At 48.6% G+C, this 7,500-nt stretch overlaps 4 non-coding genes across 4 annotated transcripts; all 4 read right to left on the bottom strand.

Moving 5' to 3' along the window:
• Positions 1-873: 873 nt before the first annotated feature.
• trnas-aga (transfer RNA serine (anticodon AGA)) lies at positions 874-955 on the bottom strand. The gene has a single exon. It is a non-coding gene; the product is annotated as a tRNA-Ser (tRNA).
• A 2,090-nt stretch (positions 956-3,045) lies between these two features.
• On the bottom strand, positions 3,046-3,127 carry trnas-aga (transfer RNA serine (anticodon AGA)). Its single transcript has one exon. It is a non-coding gene; the product is annotated as a tRNA-Ser (tRNA).
• A 2,090-nt stretch (positions 3,128-5,217) lies between these two features.
• Positions 5,218-5,299, bottom strand: trnas-aga (transfer RNA serine (anticodon AGA)). The gene has a single exon. It is a non-coding gene; the product is annotated as a tRNA-Ser (tRNA).
• Positions 5,300-7,389: 2,090 nt separating this feature from the next.
• trnas-aga (transfer RNA serine (anticodon AGA)) lies at positions 7,390-7,471 on the bottom strand. The gene has a single exon. It is a non-coding gene; the product is annotated as a tRNA-Ser (tRNA).
• Positions 7,472-7,500: the final 29 nt, after the last annotated feature.

Below are 7,500 nucleotides of genomic sequence, written 5' to 3'. Positions count from 1 at the left end.
ACCACGAGTGCCCCCAAAACTGTGCGTTGTCGGCTGGATTTGATGTGCGGGGAAACCCCAATGGATTTCTAATCCATCGCCTTAACCACTCGGCCACAACAAATTGTCACAAACGTAGAACCTCACCGATTATGCCGTTGTATATCAGTCGAAATGCAATGGAAAATGTTTGCCAAAAGCAACCATGAGACTTGTCAACTCGTGAGTGGTATTGCAGCTCACGATTTTGGGGGATCTCACATGAATTCCCATGAATCCTCTGACACGATTTTGGTCTGATGACTTCCCATGGATCGCCACCATCAGTGATGTCTTGACACCAAGAGTGCCCCCAAAACTGTACGTTGTCGGCAAACCTCACAAGGTCACAGTTTTTTCCTGATCACGGCACCGTTTTAGGTTGTGTGGATGATTGGTCTCAAGCGCCAGTTTAAGACTCTTTTCTCTCAGAAGGCACTGCTTGAAATCCCACAGCTGGCATTTTCCTGGTCATGTCCATTATCTTCGACTGGAATGATGTGGCAGCAAAGGACTGTCAGATTGTACAACACGGCTGAGCCCTTCAAAAGAAGTCAATGCTCATGAGAGTCAGAGTTCATGTGAGAAGGTCCTTTCAGCAAAGGCCTTCTCAAACTATTTGCCAAGTCAGGACGTGAAGAGGGACTGTGCTGAAACCCGGGATTGAACCAGGGACCTTTAGATCTTCAGTCTAACGCTCTCCCAACTGAGCTATTTCAGCTGCGAAGGTGGGGCACTGCTTTTTCCAGTGCAGGCAATTTTCATGGATTCCCTGACATGTTTTTGGTCTGAGGATTTGCCGTGGATCGCCACCGTCAGTGAAGTCTTGACACCAAGAGTGCCCCCAAAACTTTACGTTGTCGGCAGGATTTGAACCTGCGCGGGGAAACCCCAATGGATTTCTAGTCCATCGCCTTAACCACTCGGCCACAACAACTTGCAAAGAACTTCGCTTCTTCTTTACCGTTGTTTTTCAGTTGAAATGTCACAGACGTCCTGACACCACAAGTGCCCCCAAAACTGCACGTTGTCGGCAGAATTTGAACCGGTTAGTTTGAACATGTGTTAGCTTTATTTAGGAAGACCCATTGTGGCCCTTTGGGCTCACAACTACTTAGTGGGATTTCGGATGATCCATCGTGGTCACAGGCGTCCTGACACCATGACTGCCCCGAAAGACCAGTGGTTAAATTGCAAGGACAACTGCTTGCCAATTTAGTGATATTCAGGATGACCCACTGTGGTCCTTCCAGCTCACGACTTACTGGGATTTAGGATGGTCCATCGTGGTCCTTCTGGCTGACCTATTTGCTCAGGTGTCTTGACACCACGAGTTCCCCCAAAACTGTGCGTTGTCGGCTGGATTTGATGTGCGGGGAAACCCCAATGGATTTCTAATCCATCGCCTTAACCACTCGGCCACAACAAATTGTCACAAACGTAGAACCTCACAGATTATGCCGTTGTATATCAGTCGAAATGCAATGGAAAATGTTTGCCAAAAGCAACCATGAGACTTGTCAACTCGTGAGTGGTATTGCAGCTCACGGTTTTGGGGGATCTCACATGAATTCCCATGAATCCTCTGACACGATTTTGGTCTGATGACTTCCCATGGATCGCCACCATCAGTGATGTCTTGACACCAAGAGTGCCCCCAAAACTGTACGTTGTCGGCAAACCTCACAAGGTCACAGTTTTTTCCTGATCAGGGCACCGTTTTAGGTTGTGTGGATGATTGGTCTCAAGCGCCAGATTAAGACTCTTTTCTCTCAGAAGGCACTGCTTGAAATCCCACAGCTGGCATTTTCCTGGTCATGTCCATTATCTTCGACTGGAATGATGTGGCAGCAAAGGACTGTCAGATTGTACAACACGGCTGAGCCCTTCAAAAGAAGTCAGTGCTCATGAGAGTCAGAGTTCATGTGAGAAGGTCCTTTCAGCAAAGGCCTTCTCAAACTATTTGCCAAGTCAGGACGTGAAGAGGGACTGTGCTGAAACCCGGGATTGAACCAGGGACCTTTAGATCTTCAGTCTAACGCTCTCCCAACTGAGCTATTTCAGCTGCGAAGGTGGCGCACTGCTTTTTCCAGTGCAGGCAATTTTCATGGATTCCCTGACATGTTTTTGGTCTGAGGATTTGCCGTGGATCGCCACCGTCAGTGAAGTCTTGACACCAAGAGTGCCCCCAAAACTGTACGTTGTCGGCAGGATTTGATGCACGGGGAAACCCCAATGGATTAGTTCATCGCCTTAACCACTCGGCCACAACAACTTGTCACAGAGCTGGTCTAGTGTTCCGTGACCAGGACGAAAACCACATTGGACCTCTTGTAGCAGAGGTTCGACCAACAGTTGTACCCTTCTCTCCAGCACCCTGGAATAGACTTTCCCAGGGAGGCTGAGGAGTGTGTTGCTTTGTCTGGCTTCTTTAGAGTGTCCTCCGTTGTCAGCAAACCTCACAAGGTCACAGTTTTTTCCTGATCAGGGCACCGTTTTAGGTTGTGTGGATGATTGGTCTCAAGCGCCAGATTAAGACTCTTTTCTCTCAGAAGGCACTGCTTGAAATCCCACAGCTGGCATTTTCCTGGTCATGTCCATGATCCTCGACTGGAATGATGTGGCAGCAAAGGACTGTCAGATTGTACAACACGGCTGAGCCCTTCATAAGAAGTCAGTGCTCAAGAGAGTCAGAGTTCATGTGAGAAGGTCCTTTCAGCAAAGGCCTTCTCAAACTATTTGCCAAGTCAGGACGTAAATAGGGACTGTGCTGAAACCCGGGATTGAACCAGGGACCTTTAGATCTTCAGTCTAACGCTCTCCCAACTGAGCTATTTCAGCTGCGAAGGTGGCGCACTGCTTTTTCCAGTGCAGGCAATTTCACCTAGATCTCTATTGTAACAGGCGTCCTTACACCATGACTGAAAAGGATTTCATGGATCCCCTGACATGTTTTTGGTCTGAGGATTTGCCATGGATCGCCACCGTCAGTGGAGTCTTGGCACCACAAGTGCCCCCAAAACTGTACGTTGTCGGCAGGATTTGAACCTGCGCGGGGAAACCCCAATGGATTTCTAGTCCATCGCCTTAACCACTCGGCCACAACAACTTGCAAAGAACTTCGCTTCTTCTTTACCGTTGTTTTTCAGTTGAAATGTCACAGACGTCCTGACACCACAAGTGCCCCCAAAACTGCACGTTGTCGGCAGAATTTGAACCGGTTAGTTTGAACATGTGTTAGCTTTATTTAGGAAGACCCATTGTGGCCCTTTGGGCTCACAACTACTTAGTGGGATTTCGGATGATCCATCGTGGTCACAGGCGTCCTGACACCATGACTGCCCCGAAAGACCAGTGGTTAAATTGCAAGGACAACTGCTTGCCAATTTAGTGATATTCAGGATGACCCACTGTGGTCCTTCCAGCTCACGACTTACTGGGATTTAGGATGGTCCATCGTGGTCCTTCTGGCTGACCTATTTGCTCAGGTGTCTTGACACCACGAGTTCCCCCAAAACTGTGCGTTGTCGGCTGGATTTGATGTGCGGGGAAACCCCAATGGATTTCTAATCCATCGCCTTAACCACTCGGCCACAACAAATTGTCACAAACGTAGAACCTCACAGATTATGCCGTTGTATATCAGTCGAAATGCAATGGAAAATGTTTGCCAAAAGCAACCATGAGACTTGTCAACTCGTGAGTGGTATTGCAGCTCACGGTTTTGGGGGATCTCACATGAATTCCCATGAATCCTCTGACACGATTTTGGTCTGATGACTTCCCATGGATCGCCACCATCAGTGATGTCTTGACACCAAGAGTGCCCCCAAAACTGTACGTTGTCGGCAAACCTCACAAGGTCACAGTTTTTTCCTGATCAGGGCACCGTTTTAGGTTGTGTGGATGATTGGTCTCAAGCGCCAGATTAAGACTCTTTTCTCTCAGAAGGCACTGCTTGAAATCCCACAGCTGGCATTTTCCTGGTCATGTCCATTATCTTCGACTGGAATGATGTGGCAGCAAAGGACTGTCAGATTGTACAACACGGCTGAGCCCTTCAAAAGAAGTCAGTGCTCATGAGAGTCAGAGTTCATGTGAGAAGGTCCTTTCAGCAAAGGCCTTCTCAAACTATTTGCCAAGTCAGGACGTGAAGAGGGACTGTGCTGAAACCCGGGATTGAACCAGGGACCTTTAGATCTTCAGTCTAACGCTCTCCCAACTGAGCTATTTCAGCTGCGAAGGTGGCGCACTGCTTTTTCCAGTGCAGGCAATTTTCATGGATTCCCTGACATGTTTTTGGTCTGAGGATTTGCCGTGGATCGCCACCGTCAGTGAAGTCTTGACACCAAGAGTGCCCCCAAAACTGTACGTTGTCGGCAGGATTTGATGCACGGGGAAACCCCAATGGATTAGTTCATCGCCTTAACCACTCGGCCACAACAACTTGTCACAGAGCTGGTCTAGTGTTCCGTGACCAGGACGAAAACCACATTGGACCTCTTGTAGCAGAGGTTCGACCAACAGTTGTACCCTTCTCTCCAGCACCCTGGAATAGACTTTCCCAGGGAGGCTGAGGAGTGTGTTGCTTTGTCTGGCTTCTTTAGAGTGTCCTCCGTTGTCAGCAAACCTCACAAGGTCACAGTTTTTTCCTGATCAGGGCACCGTTTTAGGTTGTGTGGATGATTGGTCTCAAGCGCCAGATTAAGACTCTTTTCTCTCAGAAGGCACTGCTTGAAATCCCACAGCTGGCATTTTCCTGGTCATGTCCATGATCCTCGACTGGAATGATGTGGCAGCAAAGGACTGTCAGATTGTACAACACGGCTGAGCCCTTCATAAGAAGTCAGTGCTCAAGAGAGTCAGAGTTCATGTGAGAAGGTCCTTTCAGCAAAGGCCTTCTCAAACTATTTGCCAAGTCAGGACGTAAATAGGGACTGTGCTGAAACCCGGGATTGAACCAGGGACCTTTAGATCTTCAGTCTAACGCTCTCCCAACTGAGCTATTTCAGCTGCGAAGGTGGCGCACTGCTTTTTCCAGTGCAGGCAATTTCACCTAGATCTCTATTGTAACAGGCGTCCTTACACCATGACTGAAAAGGATTTCATGGATCCCCTGACATGTTTTTGGTCTGAGGATTTGCCATGGATCGCCACCGTCAGTGGAGTCTTGGCACCACAAGTGCCCCCAAAACTGTACGTTGTCGGCAGGATTTGAACCTGCGCGGGGAAACCCCAATGGATTTCTAGTCCATCGCCTTAACCACTCGGCCACAACAACTTGCAAAGAACTTCGCTTCTTCTTTACCGTTGTTTTTCAGTTGAAATGTCACAGACGTCCTGACACCACAAGTGCCCCCAAAACTGCACGTTGTCGGCAGAATTTGAACCGGTTAGTTTGAACATGTGTTAGCTTTATTTAGGAAGACCCATTGTGGCCCTTTGGGCTCACAACTACTTAGTGGGATTTCGGATGATCCATCGTGGTCACAGGCGTCCTGACACCATGACTGCCCCGAAAGACCAGTGGTTAAATTGCAAGGACAACTGCTTGCCAATTTAGTGATATTCAGGATGACCCACTGTGGTCCTTCCAGCTCACGACTTACTGGGATTTAGGATGGTCCATCGTGGTCCTTCTGGCTGACCTATTTGCTCAGGTGTCTTGACACCACGAGTTCCCCCAAAACTGTGCGTTGTCGGCTGGATTTGATGTGCGGGGAAACCCCAATGGATTTCTAATCCATCGCCTTAACCACTCGGCCACAACAAATTGTCACAAACGTAGAACCTCACAGATTATGCCGTTGTATATCAGTCGAAATGCAATGGAAAATGTTTGCCAAAAGCAACCATGAGACTTGTCAACTCGTGAGTGGTATTGCAGCTCACGGTTTTGGGGGATCTCACATGAATTCCCATGAATCCTCTGACACGATTTTGGTCTGATGACTTCCCATGGATCGCCACCATCAGTGATGTCTTGACACCAAGAGTGCCCCCAAAACTGTACGTTGTCGGCAAACCTCACAAGGTCACAGTTTTTTCCTGATCAGGGCACCGTTTTAGGTTGTGTGGATGATTGGTCTCAAGCGCCAGATTAAGACTCTTTTCTCTCAGAAGGCACTGCTTGAAATCCCACAGCTGGCATTTTCCTGGTCATGTCCATTATCTTCGACTGGAATGATGTGGCAGCAAAGGACTGTCAGATTGTACAACACGGCTGAGCCCTTCAAAAGAAGTCAGTGCTCATGAGAGTCAGAGTTCATGTGAGAAGGTCCTTTCAGCAAAGGCCTTCTCAAACTATTTGCCAAGTCAGGACGTGAAGAGGGACTGTGCTGAAACCCGGGATTGAACCAGGGACCTTTAGATCTTCAGTCTAACGCTCTCCCAACTGAGCTATTTCAGCTGCGAAGGTGGCGCACTGCTTTTTCCAGTGCAGGCAATTTTCATGGATTCCCTGACATGTTTTTGGTCTGAGGATTTGCCGTGGATCGCCACCGTCAGTGAAGTCTTGACACCAAGAGTGCCCCCAAAACTGTACGTTGTCGGCAGGATTTGATGCACGGGGAAACCCCAATGGATTAGTTCATCGCCTTAACCACTCGGCCACAACAACTTGTCACAGAGCTGGTCTAGTGTTCCGTGACCAGGACGAAAACCACATTGGACCTCTTGTAGCAGAGGTTCGACCAACAGTTGTACCCTTCTCTCCAGCACCCTGGAATAGACTTTCCCAGGGAGGCTGAGGAGTGTGTTGCTTTGTCTGGCTTCTTTAGAGTGTCCTCCGTTGTCAGCAAACCTCACAAGGTCACAGTTTTTTCCTGATCAGGGCACCGTTTTAGGTTGTGTGGATGATTGGTCTCAAGCGCCAGATTAAGACTCTTTTCTCTCAGAAGGCACTGCTTGAAATCCCACAGCTGGCATTTTCCTGGTCATGTCCATGATCCTCGACTGGAATGATGTGGCAGCAAAGGACTGTCAGATTGTACAACACGGCTGAGCCCTTCATAAGAAGTCAGTGCTCAAGAGAGTCAGAGTTCATGTGAGAAGGTCCTTTCAGCAAAGGCCTTCTCAAACTATTTGCCAAGTCAGGACGTAAATAGGGACTGTGCTGAAACCCGGGATTGAACCAGGGACCTTTAGATCTTCAGTCTAACGCTCTCCCAACTGAGCTATTTCAGCTGCGAAGGTGGCGCACTGCTTTTTCCAGTGCAGGCAATTTCACCTAGATCTCTATTGTAACAGGCGTCCTTACACCATGACTGAAAAGGATTTCATGGATCCCCTGACATGTTTTTGGTCTGAGGATTTGCCATGGATCGCCACCGTCAGTGGAGTCTTGGCACCACAAGTGCCCCCAAAACTGTACGTTGTCGGCAGGATTTGAACCTGCGCGGGGAAACCCCAATGGATTTCTAGTCCATCGCCTTAACCACTCGGCCACAACAACTTGCAAAGAACTTCGCTTCTTCTTTACCG

This window comes from Doryrhamphus excisus, chromosome 3 (genome assembly GCF_030265055.1).
Source record: "Doryrhamphus excisus isolate RoL2022-K1 chromosome 3, RoL_Dexc_1.0, whole genome shotgun sequence".
Taxonomy (NCBI): domain Eukaryota; kingdom Metazoa; phylum Chordata; class Actinopteri; order Syngnathiformes; family Syngnathidae; genus Doryrhamphus; species Doryrhamphus excisus.
The sequence above is the reverse complement of the archived record's forward strand: the minus strand, read 5'-3'. Positions and strand labels throughout refer to the sequence as shown.